Source organism: Rhipicephalus microplus, unplaced genomic scaffold (assembly GCF_043290135.1).
Source record: "Rhipicephalus microplus isolate Deutch F79 unplaced genomic scaffold, USDA_Rmic scaffold_446, whole genome shotgun sequence".
NCBI lineage: Eukaryota > Metazoa > Arthropoda > Arachnida > Ixodida > Ixodidae > Rhipicephalus > Rhipicephalus microplus.
Genome location: NW_027465010.1, coordinates 45,001 through 57,500, shown reverse-complemented (window position 1 = coordinate 57,500; position 12,500 = coordinate 45,001). Strand labels below are relative to the sequence as shown.

General features: G+C 60.8%; 2 non-coding genes across 2 annotated transcripts; both read left to right on the top strand.

Moving 5' to 3' along the window:
* The first annotated feature begins 7,909 nt into the window (after positions 1-7,909).
* LOC142794519 (small subunit ribosomal RNA) lies at positions 7,910-9,724 on the top strand. Its single transcript, XR_012892410.1, has one exon. It is a non-coding gene; the product is annotated as a small subunit ribosomal RNA (ribosomal RNA).
* A 1,719-nt stretch (positions 9,725-11,443) lies between these two features.
* Positions 11,444-11,596, top strand: LOC142794526 (5.8S ribosomal RNA). Its single transcript, XR_012892416.1, has one exon. It is a non-coding gene; the product is annotated as a 5.8S ribosomal RNA (ribosomal RNA).
* Positions 11,597-12,500: the final 904 nt, after the last annotated feature.

Sequence of the window (12,500 nt, the reverse complement as noted above, 5' to 3'; positions counted from 1 at the left end):
TTTTTTGCCGCCCCGGCTGACGCAGTTCGGACTTGGCACTTTTTGGCTGAGCCTTGCTGGCGGCCCACTCACTCGATCGCCATGTCTGTTTGCCACAGTTTTCCCGGTGGTGCCGCACCCGGGCTCGCCCCGGCAGACGCGTTTTTTTTTTCTTTCGCCCCGGCTGACGCAGTTTTCGCGCCGCCCCGGCAGACGCGGTTTTCGCGCCGCCCCGGCAGACGCGGTTTTTTGCGCCGCCCCGGCTGACGCAGTTCGGACTTGGCACTTTTTGGCTGAGCCTGGCTGGCGGCCCACTCACTCGATCGCCATGTCTGTTTGCCACAGTTTTCCCGGTGGTGCCGCACCCGGGCTCGCCCCGGCTGACGCAGTTTTCGCGCCGCCCCGGCTGACGCGGTTTCGTGCCGCCCCGGCAGACGCGGTTTTTTGCGCCGCCCCGGCTGACGCGGTTTTTTGCCGCCCCGGCTGACGCAGTTCGGACTTGGCACTTTTCGGCTGTGCCTGGCTGGCGGCCCACTCACTCGATCGCCATGTCTGTTTGCCACAGTTTTCCCGGTGGTGCCGCACCCGGGCTCGCCCCGGCAGACGCGTTTTTTTTTTTTCTTTCGCCCCGGCTGACGCAGTTTTCGCGCCGCCCCGGCTGACGCGGTTTCGTGCCGCCCCGGCAGACGCGGTTTTTTGCGCCGCCCCGGCTGACGCGGTTTTTGCCGCCCCGGCTGACGCAGTTCGGACTTAGCACTTTTTGGCTGAGCCTGGCTGGTGGCCCACTCACTCGATCGCCATGTCTGTTAGCCACAGTTTTCCCGGTGGTGCCGCACCCGGGCTCGCCCCGGCTGACGCAGTTTTCGCGCCGCCCCGGCTGACGCGGTTTCGTGCCGCCCCGGCAGACGCGGTTTTCGCGCCGCCCCGGCTGACGCGGTTTTTGCCGCCCCGGCTGACGCAGTTCGGACTTAGCACTTTTCGGCTGTGCCTGGCTGGCGGCCCACTCACTCGATCGCCATGTCTGTTTGCCACAGTTTTCCCGGTGGTGCCGCACCCGGGCTCGCCCCGGCTGACGCAGTTTTCGCGCCGCCCCGGCTGACGCGGTTTCGTGCCGCCCCGGCAGACGCGGTTTTCGCGCCGCCCCGGCTGACGCGGTTTCGTGCCGCCCCGGCAGACGCGGTTTTTTGCCGCCCCAGCTGACGCAGTTCGGACTTAGCACTTTTTGGCTGAGCCTTGCTGGCGGCCCACTCACTCGATCGCCATGTCTGTTTGCCACAGTTTTCCCGGTGGTGCCGCACCCGGGCTCGCCCCGGCAGACGCGTTTTTTTTTTTCTTTCGCCCCGGCTGACGCAGTTTTCGCGCCGCCCCGGCAGACGCGGTTTTCGCGCCGCCCCGGCAGACGCGGTTTTTTGCGCCGCCCCGGCTGACGCGGTTTTTTGCCGCCCCGGCTGACGCAGTTCGGACTTGGCACTTTTTGGCTGAGCCTGGCTGGCGGCCCACTCACTCGATCGCCATGTCTGTTTGCCACAGTTTTCCCGGTGGTGCCGCACCCGGGCTCGCCCCGGCTGACGCAGTTTTCGCGCCGCCCCGGCTGACGCGGTTTCGTGCCGCCCCGGCAGACGCGGTTTTTTGCGCCGCCCCGGCTGACGCGGTTTTTTGCCGCCCCGGCTGACACGGTTCGGACTTTGCACTTTTCGGCTGTGCCTGGCTGGCGGCCCACTCACTCGATCGCCATGTCTGTTTGCCACAGTTTTCCCGGTGGTGCCGCACCCGGGCTCGCCCCGGCAGACGCGTTTTTTTTTTTTTTTTCTTTCGCCCCGGCTGACGCAGTTTTCGCGCCGCCCCGGCTGACGCAGTTTTCGCGCCGCCCCGGCTGACGCGGTTTCGTGCCGCCCCGGCAGACGCGGTTTTTTGCGCCGCCCCGGCTGACGTGGTTTTTGCCGCCCCGGCTGACGCAGTTCGGACTTTGCACTTTTTGGCTGAGCCTGGCTGGCGGCCCACTCACTCGATCGCCATGTCTGTTTGCCACAGTTTTCCCGGTGGTGCCGCACCCGGGCTCGCCCCGGCAGACGCGTTTTTTTTTTTTCCTTCGCCCCGGCAGACGTGGTTCCCCCCCCCCCCCTCCGTCTTTCTTTTTGTTTTTTTTTTTCGCCGCGGCTGAAGTGGATTTTTCGGTGCCTCGACGCCCCGGTAGTCGCGGTTTTTCCGTTTCCGCACGGCCCCGGCTGACGCTGCTCGGTCACAGTCGCCTTTTGTGGTGATTGCAGACTTCTTGAGCGCGGGTGTTTTTTTTTTTTTGTTGTTGTTGTTGTTTTATTACGCATTCGCTCCAGCAGACGCTGTTTAGACTTTTTGTTTCCTCTTTTATCCTGCGACGAGGTGACGAGGTTTATTCGGTGCCCCGCCGCCCCGGCTGAAGTGATTTTTCCTGTCCCGTGCCGCCCCGGCTGACGCGGTTGGGACTTCGCGTTTGTTCGGCCGCCACGGGTTTTGGCGCACTCGCTCGGTTGCTTGTTGTTGCCACTTGTTGCGAACCCAGGTTTCTTGAGCGAGCGCGGGCGTTTTTTCTTCCTTTCTTTCTTTGTTCTATGTGTTAGCGAATCGGCCTTTAATATCACACGAGGACTCACAACCAACAATTTTCAGTTTGAAGTGTAAAAAATCTGCAGGTGTTGACGTAACTGACTTGCCCCGTACCCTTGAGTACATCCATGAAGTTCTCGTAGTACTACTAAATCGCATTATTCCAAGTGGAGAAATTCCCATAAACTTGCAAACCTCTACACGAAAATCGGTGCGCGTGATAAAGTTGAAAATTATCGTCCGATATCAAATGTGCCTTCTATAACACAAATTCTAGGAAAAAAAAAAAAAAAAAAACACTTGTTCGCCGTTTTCTGCGCCGTGACTGGCAGCACTCCGGCGAAGCGAAACGGGGTCGATTCGAGCACGATATCGGCGTCTTTCGACGTGCTCGCCGGCGACCGTCGCACGAGTACGTCGCACGAGCGCGTCTGCCGGGGCGCCGTTTGCGAAGCCGACGCAAAAGTGGGAACCGCCGCTCGGATGATCGCCGCTTTCGGCAGAGTGAGTGTTGGCACTCCGGGGAAGCGAAACAGCGTGAATGCGCCCACGAAATCGGCGTATTTTGAAGTGCCCGCCGGCGACCGTCGCACGAGTACGGTAAACCGCGTCAGCCGGGGCGTAGTTCGGGACGCCGACGAAAAAGTGGGAAGCGCAACTCGGATCTTCGCCGTTTTTGCAGGAGTGAGTGGCGGCCCTCCTGCGAGACCAAGAAGCATCGATTCGTGCACGAATTCGGCGCCTTTCGACGTGATCGCCGGCGACCGTCGCTCGAGTAGGGCAAACCGCGTCTGCCGGGGCGGGCTTCGGGACGCCGATGCGAAAGTGGGAAACGCTGCTCGGATGTTCGCCGTTTTTGGCCGAGTGAGTGCTGGCACACGGGCGAAGCCAAACGGGGCCGATTACGGCACGATATCGGCGTCTTTCGACGTGCCCGCCGGCGACCGTCGCACGAGTACGGTAAACCGCGTCAGCCCGGGCGGAGTTCGGGACGCCGATGCGAAAGTGGAGAACGCCGCTCGGATCTTCGCCGTTTTTGGAGGAGTGAGTGGCGGCACTCCGGAGAAGCCAAGGAGCGCCAATTAGCGCACGATATCGGCGTCTTTCGACGCGCTCGCCGGCGACCGTCGCACGAGTAGGGCAAACCGCGTCTGCCGGGGCGGGGTTTACGACGCCGACGCAAAAGTGGGAACCGCCGCTCGGATGTTGGCCGTTTTTGGCAGAGTGAGTGCTGGCACTCCGGCGACGCGAAAGAGCGCGAATGCGCCCACGAAAGTGGCGTATTTGGACGTGCGTGACGGCGACCGCTGCAGGAGTACGAAAAACCACGTCAGCCGGGGCGAGCGACACACGGCGGTCTGGGTGCTTATCGCTGCTATTATAGGGGCACCCCGGCAGACGCAGAAAAAAAAAAAAAAATTTTCGACCTTCTTTTTTGCTGGTCGAGCTCGGGTAACCCAGGTCGCAATGGGAGCCGCGCACGAAAGCGGCGTCGCGAGACGCGTTCGCGGTCGCTAGTCGCACGAGCTCGGCAACCGCGTCAGCCGGCGCGGAGTTCGGGATGCCGACGGCTAAGTGGGTACCGCTGCTCGGATGTTCGCCGTTTTTGGCCGAGTGAGTGCTGGCACTCCGGTGAAGCCAAGGAGCGCCAATTCGTGCACGATATCGGCGTCTTTCGACGTGCCCGCCGGCCACCGCCGCACGAGTACGGCAAACCGCGTCTGCCGGGGCGGGGTTCGCGACGCGTACGCAATAGTGGGAACCGTCGCTCGGATGTTCGTCGTCTTTGGCCGAGCGAGTGCTGGCACTCCGGCGAAGCGAAACGGGGCCGATTCGGGCACGATATCGGCGTATTTCGACGTGCTCGCCGGCGACCGTCGCACGAGTACGGCAAAGCGCGTCTGCCGGGGCGAGGTTTGCGACGCCGACGAAAAAGTGGGAAGCGCCGCTCGGATCTTCGCCGTTTTTGCAGGAGTGAGTGGCGGCCCTCCTGCGAGACCAAGAAGCATCGACTCGCGCACGATATCGGTGTCTTTCGACGTGCCCGCCGGCCACCGCCGCACGAGTACGGCAAACCGCGTATGCCGGGGCGGGGTTGGCGACGCCGACGCAAAAGTGGGAACCGCCACTAGGATGTTCGCCGTTTTTGGCAGAGTGAGTGCTGGCACTCCGGCGAAGCGAAAGAGCGCGAATGCGCCCACGAAAGTGGCGTGTTTGGACGTGCTTGACGACGACCACCGCAGGAAAACGAAAAACCACGTCAGCCGGGGCGAGCGACCCATGGCGGTCTGGGTGCTTATCGCTGCTATTATAGGGGCACCCCGGCAGACGCAAAAAAAAAAAAAAAAATTTTTTTCGACATTCTTTTTTGCTCGTCGACCTCGGGTGACCCAGGTCGCAGTGGGAGCCGCGCACGAAAGCGGCGTCGCGAGACGGCTTCGCGGTCGCTAGTCGCACGAGCTCGGCAACCGCGTCTGCCGGGGCGGAGTTCGGGACGCCGACGGCTAAGTGGGAACCGCCGCTCGGATGTTCGCCGTTTGTGGCCGAGTGAGTGCTGGCACTCCGGCGAAGCCAAACGGGGCCGATTCCGGCACGATATCGGCGTCTTTCTACGTGCTCGCCGGCGACCGTCGCACGAGTACGGCAAAGTGCGTCTGCCGGGGCGGGGTTTGCGACGCGTACGCAATAGTGAGAACCGTCGCTCGGATGTTCGTCGTCTTTCGCCGAGCCAGTGCTGGCAATCCGGCGAAGCCGAACGGAGCCGATTCGGGCACGATATCGGCGTCTTTCCACGTGCTCGCCGGCGACCGTCGCACGAGTACGGTAAACCGCGTCAGCCGGGGCGGAGTTCGGGACGCCGATGCGAAAGTGGGAAGCGCCGCTCGGATCTTCGCCGTTTTTGGAGGAGTCAGTGGCGGCACTCCGGTGAAGCCAAGGTGCGCCAATTCGCGCACGATATCGGCGTCTTTCGACGTGCCCGCCGGCCACCGTCGCACGAGTACGGCAAACCTCGTCTGCCGGGGCGGGGTTTGCGACGCCGACGCAAAAGTGGGAACCGCCGCTCGGATGTTCGCCGTTTTTGGCAGAGTGAGTGCTGGCACTCCGGCGAAGCGAAAGAGCGCGAATGCGCCCACGAAAGTGGCGTGTTTGGACGTGCTTGACGACGACCACCGCAGGAAAACGAAAAACCACGTCAGCCGGGGCGAGCGACCCATGGCGGTCTGGGTGCTTATCGCTGCTATTATAGGGGCACCCCGGCAGACGCAAAAAAAAAAAAAATTTTTTTCGACATTCTTTTTTGCTCGTCGACCTCGGGTGACCCAGGTCGCAGTGGGAGCCGCGCACGAAAGCGGCGTCGCGAGACGGCTTCGCGGTCGCTAGTCGCACGAGCTCGGCAACCGCGTCTGCCGGGGCGGAGTTCGGGACGCCGACGGCTAAGTGGGAACCGCCGCTCGGATGTTCGCCGTTTGTGGCCGAGTGAGTGCTGGCACTCCGGCGAAGCCAAACGGGGCCGATTCCGGCACGATATCGGCGTCTTTCTACGTGCTCGCCGGCGACCGTCGCACGAGTACGGCAAAGTGCGTCTGCCGGGGCGGGGTTTGCGACGCGTACGCAATAGTGAGAACCGTCGCTCGGATGTTCGTCGTCTTTCGCCGAGCCAGTGCTGGCACTCCGGCGAAGCCGAACGGAGCCGATTCGGGCACGATATCGGCGTCTTTCCACGTGCTCGCCGGCGACCGTCGCACGAGTACGGTAAACCGCGTCAGCCGGGGCGGAGTTCGGGACGCCGATGCGAAAGTGGGAAGCGCCGCTCGGATCTTCGCCGTTTTTGGAGGAGTCAGTGGCGGCACTCCGGTGAAGCCAAGGTGCGCCAATTCGCGCACGATATCGGCGTCTTTCGACGTGCCCGCCGGCCACCGTCGCACGAGTACGGCAAACCTCGTCTGCCGGGGCGGGGTTTGCGACGCCGACGCAAAAGTGGGAACCGCCGCTCGGATGTTCGCCGTTTTTGGCAGAGTGAGTGCTGGCACTCCGGCGAAGCGAAAGAGCGTGAATGCGCCCACGAAAGTAGCGTATTTGGACGTGCTTGACGGCGACCGCCGCAGGAGTACGAAAAACCACGTCAGCCGGGGCGAGCGACCCACGGCGGTCTGGGTGCTTATCGCTGCTATTATAGGGGCACCCCGGCAGACGCAGAAAGAAAAAAAAAAATGGGGACATGGCGTGCGTCACCGTGCGGCTTCGCAGCGTTGCCGAAGTCGCCGTGCCCTTCGACTGAGCCGAACGGCGGACAGGGAACGTTGGTCGGCCGTTCTAACCTGTCGGTGCCACGCCGAGACGTCGTTAAGGAAAACCGCGTCGTGGGCCTCTACGACGCCGTCGAGTCGTTGTACGTTTGGTGTCCAGCGTGTCGGCGGCGAGTAGCGGACACGTCGTTCACGACTTCGGTCTTTCGCAGTCGACGCGAACTTGCGGAGAGTCGTGGTGCCTCACGTTTTCGGCAGAAACCGCGGCGGAATTTTCCCGTGCGTGCGCGCACGACCTCGGTGCTGTGCCGTCAGCGTAGTGTTGCACAAACTCGTGGCCTACCCAAGGTGCGGTACGTTTGCGGCCGTATCCTCGGTGGGAATTTCGTGAGTAGGGTCGCAAATTCTACGACCTCGGCGGGTTTGAGAGCGACGTAGACTTGTGGCACGCTCAACATGCCACACGTTTCGGGGCACACCCGCGGTGAAATTTTCTCGAGTACGCTCGTATTAGGGCCCAAGGAGGTCTGGGTACTTATCGCTGCTATTATGTGGGGGTTCTCGTGAGCGGCGTACGCGAAAGCGACCGGGTGTCTGATATGCGGCGGGCTTCGGCCTCGTCAAGCGTGTCCTCGGGTCTGCTCCAGGGGAATCCACGGCAGTCGTCTGCAGCCTCATCCGCTTGATGCGTTAGGGGCTGGTTGTCGGACGGTGCCGTTTTACCACGATATCGAGGTGTGTTCCGTGTCGTCCTCGGGCGATTCAGATGCGAAAGCGCCGAAGACGCGGGCGTGACCCGTCGTCTGGCGGCTTTGCAGTCTCGGCTCCGTTGCTAGTTCCGGCCGGTCCACCGACAGTGCAGCGGGCTTGGGCAACCCGCACGGCGCGACCGAGTCGATGCAACGAAAAAGAGCGAGCATGAACGTGCTTCTTGCCGCACGGCTCCCACTCGTCTTTCGGGAAGGTTGTGCCGTAGCGAGCTCGAACGCCGTCATCTCGGAGTGCAAAATAAGCGTGTTGGGGCGCCTGAAGGTGGCCTCCGCCGCACACAGACTGCGTCCGGCCCGCCGAGGGCGAGGACGGACGCGCAGTCGAACGATTACCTGGTTGATCCTGCCAGTAATCATATGCTTGTCTCAAAGATTAAGCCATGCATGTCTAAGTACATGCCGAAATAAGGCGAAACCGCGAATGGCTCATTAAATCAGTTATGGTTCCTTAGATCGTTTCTTCCTACTTGGATAACTGTGGCAATTCTAGAGCTAATACATGCAGTGAGCCTGGAGCCCTTTGGGTAACGGGTGCTTTTATTAGACCAAGATCGATCGGGTTTCGGCCCGTATTGTGTGGTGACTCTGGATAACTTTGTGCTGATCGCATGGCCACGAGCCGGCGACGTTTCTTTCAAGTGTCTGCCTTATCAACTTTCGATGGTAGGTTACTTGCTTACCATGGTTGTTACGGGTAACGGAGAATCAGGGTTCGATTCCGGAGAGGGAGCCTGAGAAACGGCTACCACATCCAAGGAAGGCAGCAGGCGCGCAAATTACCCACTCCCGGCACGGGGAGGTAGTGACGAAAAATAACAATACGGGACTCTTTTGAGGCCCCGTAATTGAAATGAGTACACTCTAAATCCTTTAACGAGGATCAATTGGAGGGCAAGTCTGGTGCCAGCAGCCGCGGTAATTCCAGCTCCAATAGCGTATACTAAAGCTGCTGCGGTTAAAAAGCTCGTAGTTGGATCTCAGTTCCAGACGAGTAGTGCATCTACCCGATGCGACGGCTCGGACTGAACATCATGCCGGTTCTTTCTTGGTGCACTTCATTGTGTGCCTCGAGATGGCCGGTGCTTTTACTTTGAAAAAATTAGAGTGCTCAACGCAGGCGAGTCGCCTGAATAAACTTGCATGGAATAATAGAACAAGACCTCGTTTCTGTTCTGTTGGTTTTTGGAATACGAGGTAATGATTAAGAGGGACGGACGGGGGCATTCGTATTGCGGCGCTAGAGGTGAAATTCTTGGACCGTCGCAAGACGAACTACTGCGAAAGCATTTGCCAAGAATGTTTTCATTGATCAAGAACGAAAGTCAGAGGTTCGAAGGCGATCAGATACCGCCCTAGTTCTGACCATAAACGATGCCAACCAGCGATCCGCCTGAGTTACTCAAATGACTCGGCGGGCAGCTTCCGGGAAACCAAAGTATTTGGGTTCCGGGGGAAGTATGGTTGCAAAGCTGAAACTTAAAGGAATTGACGGAAGGGCACCACCAGGAGTGGAGCCTGCGGCTTAATTTGACTCAACACGGGAAAACTTACCCGGCCCGGACACTGGGAGGATTGACAGATTGAGAGCTCTTTCTTGATTCGGTGGATGGTGGTGCATGGCCGTTCTTAGTTGGTGGAGCGATTTGTCTGGTTAATTCCGATAACGAACGAGACTCTAGCCTATTAAATAGGTGCGGGGTTCCCAGCACCTTACAACCTTCTTAGAGGGACAAGCGGCTCCTAGCCGCACGAAACAGAGCAATAACAGGTCTGTGATGCCCTTAGATGTCCGGGGCCGCACGCGCGCTACACTGAAGGAAGCAGCGTGTCTTTATCCCTGTCTGAAAAGACTGGGTAACCCGTGGAACTTCTTTCGTGATTGGGATAGGGGCTTGCAATTGTTCCCCTTGAACGAGGAATTCCCAGTAAGCGCGAGTCATAAGCTCGCGTTGATTACGTCCCTGCCCTTTGTACACACCGCCCGTCGCTACTACCGATTGAATGATTTAGTGAGGTCTTCGGACCGATGTCCGGCGCGGCCTTTCGGTTGCGCCGGTCTGTTGGAAAGATGACCAAACTTGATCATTTAGAGGAAGTAAAAGTCGTAACAAGGTTTCCGTAGGTGAACCTGCGGAAGGATCATTAACGGATTGTGAAGGGTGAGCGCCTCAGCTGCGTCTGCGCCCGACACTTTCTGCCGCTGACCCCGTTTGGACGCGGGGTCGGCTTTTCCCCACGGGGCTGCCTGAATGTGGAGCGGCACCCCGTGACAAATTGTTGCGCCCAGCGGACGCCAACACCGCGACCTTGGACGGTCGGCCAGGTGGCGGACGCGGGTACAAACGGCGCAACGCACTCATAGGTCGGCTTTCGACCCGCCACTGCACCGTGGCTCGAAGCGCTCGAAATGCGCGACCCGACCGCTGCGGGACCGCCTAGTACTGTAAACAGGAGCGGCGGAGCGCGAACGGCGAGTCGTGGTTACGTCGGTAGAAGGCGAGGCTGCGCGTTCCCGAAACGCCAGCCGAGTGCCCTCCCGACCGTTCGAGCGTGCAAGAACGAGACCCGACAATCGCGCGGCGACTGCCAAGTACGAGAGGAACGGCACAAGCGTCGGCGGTCGGTCAAGGAACTGGCGATGTGACGGGTCCGCTGTGCACCAGTGCATACCGTCCCGCCGTCCGCGGCAAGCGCCTCCGCGTCCTCGGGTGACGGAGGCTGCCGGTCGGTTCTTGCAGGCGAGGGATCTCGCTGGCACCGGTTCGCGTTGACGCGCGGCCGGTCATGGCACGGCGATGCGACGGCCGAGGTGCGCAGTACTCGATGGAGGAACCGCACGCTCCGATGACCGTCCCGCCCTCCGCGGCGTATGCGTACCGACCGTAATGGTTGCAGCAGCGCCGGCCGGCTTTTGAATTCGCCACACGAAACACGGTGCGAGATCGCGGTTAGGGGAGCGTCGACGTTGCCAGGCGTTTTGCTTGCTGCCGAGGGAAAGGCGGCACGGCCACGTCGCGCTCGTCGCGATTAGCGGGTCTGCGCGCTTTGGGAAGGTGCCGCAACGACTTGCCGAAAGAGGAAGCACGGAAGAACGAGGGACTTGGACGTCCCGACAATTGAACGCACTTGCGGCCAGGCCCTTGCTGGCTTCGTTCTTCCGCCTCGAGTAGGCTCGTACGCGGCTCCGGCGCCGAAAGTGGTCCTTGGCACCGACTTCGGTGGACGTGGGAAGTGCCGCGCAAGTACGGCGCGCCTGGCTCCACCTGTTGGCTAAAGTAGGCAGCCGGATCGGCATTTTGGTGTGCGGTGGCAAACCGTGGATGCGAAAAAAGCTTGTGCGATTTCGTGGAACAAAAAGCGGGGGTCCCCCTTTTTATGCGGAGGAGACCGACCCGCCCGCCGTGGTGAACCGCGACGCCACGGTAAAAACGGGAGAGGCTTGTCGATGGGACCGTGCATCCCGCGCTCCACGGAGGCCGGGAGGCGGCCGCCCGAGGAAATGTGTAGCCGTCGAGGCCCGCATCTGCGTGCACTCTTATCCAAATGGGTGTACCGCAGGCATTTTCTGGTTAGGCGGGCCAATGAGAGCGAGCACACAACGATACCTACGGGTCCGGCTTGGAGAACCGGCTTCGACGCCTCCCGAGTATTTATAGAGGGGTGGACCACGAAAGCACTCGCAAGTAGCGGAAGCGAAACGCCGTCCGAAACACACCGTTTGCTCGATTTGCGGCAGCCGAAAAAGGCGCGGCAGAGTTTTGGAGTCCAAGCGTGCGCTGAAAAGCGCCCTTCTTGGCCACTGTTTGGCCGAGTGCCAGAAACGTTTGGTTTTGACTGTACGGAATTGAACAAACACTTTTTCACGACTCTAAGCGGTGGATCACTCGGTTCTCGGGTCGATGAAGAACGCAGCCAGCTGCGAGACTTGGTGTGAATTGCAGGACACACTGAGCACTGATTCTTTGAACGCACATTGCGGCCTTGGGTCTTCCCTTGGCTTCGTCTGTCTGAGGGTCGGATCACATATCAAGAGAGCCTTCGGCGCACAAGGGAACGTGAGCCGTCGACTCGTTTTGACCGCGTCGGCAACACGGACAGCACGCTGAACACCTCACAGCGAGCGCCAACAGCGGCCACTCAAGGGCGAGACGGTGGCGACCGTCGTGCCAGAGCCCAACCGAAACGGGGGCGACCGACTGCATTGAGGATGTGGCACCTCGTTGAGACCGCCGCAGGACTTCGAGTCGGAAGGAAGCCTGCAGGGAAAGTGCGGTCGAGGTTGCGTACTCCTCTCTGCGACCGGGCGCGCAAGAGCTGCGAGAGCCACGGACGCGCAACTTTAACGCACGGTAAACACGAGGAGCGAAAGCCGGCCAGCAAAGCTTCTCCAGCCGTGCGCAAAGTGCGCGAGATCGCAGCCTTGCGTTGCGCTTGTTGCCCTCGAAGTAAGCAGGGTGTCCCGTAGACCGGGCGCTCGAACACGCTGCGGGGCCGTGCCTCCTCCAGGCTTTGCCGCGCGAACAGGGAACGTTCGCGCGCAAAGCGCAGGGAGGTGAGGAGGCTGCGCCCGACGTTTGCGGTTCGCTGCGTACGCGGTTGATGCGGAGAGCACGGCGCGACGACTTGCCGCGAAGCGGAAAAAGTCTCCCGCACGAGTTGGCGAAACGTTGGCGAAGCTTAAGGCGTTCTCGTCGTAGTCCGCCGTCGGTCTAAGTGCTTCGCAGTTCCCGTCCCGTTCAAAAAACTGGGCCACTCCAGTTGGGGCGGGGGCGACGCTACACGAGACGATGCCTCTCGCCAGGCTGCGTGGCTGCCCTTGCGGCGGCGGCGACTGGCCTCGGCGGTGTTTGGGCTTTCGACACGGTCGTTTATCACGCAACTGCTCGGACGACGCACGCGCGCAGCGGAATGCCGCTTGCCA